Source organism: Cynoglossus semilaevis, chromosome 16, assembly GCF_000523025.1.
Source record: "Cynoglossus semilaevis isolate Cse_v1.0 chromosome 16, Cse_v1.0, whole genome shotgun sequence".
In the NCBI taxonomy this organism is placed as follows: domain Eukaryota; kingdom Metazoa; phylum Chordata; class Actinopteri; order Pleuronectiformes; family Cynoglossidae; genus Cynoglossus; species Cynoglossus semilaevis.
This window is the reverse complement of record NC_024322.1, coordinates 15,743,012-15,746,748: the sequence shown is the minus strand read 5'-3', so window position 1 is coordinate 15,746,748 and position 3,737 is coordinate 15,743,012.

The following is a 3,737-nucleotide window of genomic DNA, read 5'->3' as shown; positions in this document are numbered from 1 at the left end:
GATGAAACCTGCTGATCGTTAACTCATTAACTCATCGACAAAGTCTTTAATTTGACCCATTTTTAAATGATCTGAACAGATGTGTCTGTTCCAGGTCTCCGCTGGTGTCGATGGTCCTCACTACATTAATTTCTCTCCTTTATCTGAGCAGAAACTGAAAACTGTCAGAAAAGCTTTGTTGGGTTGCGGTCTATAGGAAGCCCCAGGCCCGCGGCCAATTTCAGCAAAGCTCTTCTCTTCAAGTGAAACCGGAGAAATGGCAACGCTCCTGGGACCAGGATCCTGGTTCAAAGACAGCCATTCAGCAGCCAAACAGTCCACGAGACGCAATCACACTGTCATCTCCAGTTAATTAAAAATATTAAGACCAGGTCAACACCGCCGGGACTAATCACTCACTCTGGGACTAGTTTGGATTCGTAATAATTCTACAAAAAAATATTAATTTAAAATGAAATGATGCATTTAAACACATCTGCACACTGGTTACTTTGGATTCGTAATAATTCTACAAAAAATTATTAATTTAAAATGAAATGATGATGGTGCACAAGCTCCACCTGGTACATTACTGGTACAGACACCAGAGCTAACGTTAGCTACAACAGTCCTGGTACAGACACCAGAGCTAACGTTAGCTACAACAGTCCTGACTTCAAAGACTTCAAATGTTGAGTATGTTTTGTTTTTTGTTTTTTTTACAGTTTTTTAGTTGCTGGTTCAAGTTTGCTCATTTCTGCTGGTTAGCTCGTCGTCTTCATGTTTGCTGGTTGGCTTGCTGACTGGTCCACTGATGTCAACCTGCCAAGGCTGTCCTGGCAGAGACCCCAGCATGTGGTCGCAGAGACAAGGGAGCAGTGTGTATGCTAAGTGGACCATAGCAGAGCGCTGGGTCCATGTGAACACTGGTGGCCTTCACATACCAGAGAGGATGTAAACACTGTCTCACAGCTACGTCCTGTGTCTCACTGGAGTCTCAGCTCATTTACTGTTTATGTTTGACACATATTGTATTTGTACTTCTGCCTGAAAATACTAGTACTCCTCCATCTTCAACATAAAAGAGTCAGACCAGTTCAGGCCGCTGTAAAAACAGGATGACTGCAGTAAACACACTACGGCACATTATCAAGGGACATTTATTTATGCAGGTATATCAATTTAAATTTCAAATTTAATTACACGAGAGTCTCATATATTGGAGTGACAGTGACCTCGCTGCCTGACTTCTTTTCTTGTCCTCCTCTTCTTCTTCATATCTCCGTTAATGCCTGGTCTGAAGACCTGCTACACTGGTCTGACAGCGACAAAGATCCAGGGAATGGTTTGAAAGGAATAAGCAAAGAGAGTGACAGCCATGTAGAGAAAAGAGAGAAGGGGAGATTTCCCTGGGCACTGCCCCTGCCCCTGCCCCTGCCCCTGCCCCTGCTCCTGGTGGTAGCAGGTTGTTAATTACAGGCTGCTAACGTGGCTGAAAAAACAAATACGTTGTGTAAAAATAACCTGCCGCCTGTCACTTCCTGTCACTTCCTGTCACTTCCTGTCACTTCCTGTCCCTCCAACAGAACACTACAAAGTAAAACAGAAAAAACATTAAGACATTTTAAATGTGATCCACCCTGTTCCCCCCACCCCAAAAAAAAGTTCTATTTCACTTCAGCACCGTCAGTTGTAAATCTGACACAGTCGGTGAGATTGTTGTTGTGACGTTGTATCTGAAAAAAACAGGACAAAATGATGAACATATATATATATTAATATATAGGTATATATGCATATTTATACATATATATATACACATATACACATATATGCGTATATGCATATACATGTATATTTTTATACATATATAAATATATGTACAGTATATATGTATATTTAAAATATATACATAAGTGGGTGTGTGTTGTATGTTATTCTATATTATATCTGCCTGTTATTATATCATATTTTCAACTACTGTACATTCATTTCATACATACGTCATCGTGGGCGGGGCTAACAGGGTGGCAGAGAGTGGCAAATACCACCCTAAAAAACATACCCTGCTGCCACCCCGGTTTGCAGCAACGAATTAAAAGAAGAGTTATGGCCAGATTGACGTGTGCGAGTGCGAGTCTCCAAAAGTCCGACTGCAGTGAATGCAGCACGAGATAATGGCAGAGCGGCAGCGGCAACAGATTTGTTTGGAAAAAAGCGAGGGAGCGAGAAGTCGCGAGGGCAGGAGACGGGGAGGAAAAGGGAGGAGAGAGGTGAAAAGATCCAGAGGGGAAGGAGGAACGGTTTCTGACGGTGTCAGAGTGGAACCGTTTGTACAAGAAGAAAGTGTCCAGGGGGAAAAACGTACCACGAAGATCCATGGAGTGAGCTCTAAAAACACTGTGGAGGTTAGCGTTCACTGAGAACACACAGAGAGAGAGAGAGAGAGATGACAAAGTCACTACAGAATGAACGGAGGAACAGTTGCATCAAAACGTCCACACACCTGAAAAGAACCCTCATAGAAACACGTGTTGCCAGTGGTTCTGGTGGAACGGTTCTGGAAGGTTCCATACCAATAGGAAGAGAGCTCACCTGAATGCCTCTGCTGTGGTAATAGCCCACCTATATGTATGTATGTATATATGTATATATATGTATAACAACACGTCTGCCCTCCCATTTTACCACCTGATAAATATTTTTCTGGATTCACCCCTGTATGTCATTTAATATTTCTACGTTCATTGGCTGAAGTATTAAAGGTGTCCATTGGACCAGTGGACAAGTTGACCAGTGGACAAGTGGACCATTGGACCAGTGGTGAGGACTTAGGACTGAGGAGTGTCCAGTGTAGCTCAGCGATCACGTGACCTATTAACGCAGCTCTTCTTCTGCGTGCGAGCTCCGCGGCCGTCTGTCTGAAGCAGCTGCCCGGAGGTCAGAGGTCAGTGTGGCCCCCAGTCGCCCAGTTAATCAGCTTAATTAGTGCTGTTGCCTAAAACTCGTTTAGGAGCAGACAGAGCAGCTGTCCACACCACAGACCCACCGCTGCTGCTGTGTCGCCCAACGACCGCAGGGTCGTGGGTTTGAGTCCAGTATCAGTCAGTGAATCAGTCCAAATAGTTTTGTTTTTTTTAAATAATCTTTTTTCACACGTGGTCAGTTGTACTGCAGTACTCGTAGAGTACGCTCAGAGTACCTGAAACAGTTCCATACACACTTTACATCTCCCCCTTTTATTTTTTTACTCTTTCCAACTCCCATGAGGCTCTCTGGCGCCCCCTAGTGGTGTCACGACTGACTCTTTGGAAAAAAAAACACTGCTCTGAAGACGATGCAATAAGAACTCAGGAAATAAATTTTTTTTGTTTCCTCCAGTGCAAAGAAACTCCGTCTGCACAGAGGTCAAAGGTCAAATCAGTGCTTTCTGCACCGACAAGTTGTCAACACGTGTTTGTGCTTTATTTCTCTGAGCACATGCCATCTCTATCATGCACACTGACCCTGTGTGTGTGTGTGTGTGTGTGTGTGTGTGTGCGCACACAGCACACATCTCAATTAATCTGCAGTTAACGGCTGTTTAAACAACCTCCACAAACGTCCATCCTGAGGCTCGTGTCCTATTGAATGGAAGGCATTTACTTGGTGCAAAAACAGGCCACCAGGGGCCCCAGGCCCCACCACCCCCTAACCCACCGACCCCCCCTCACCCCCCCCCCCCCCCCCCCCCCCCCCCCCCCACCCCCCCCGGTCAC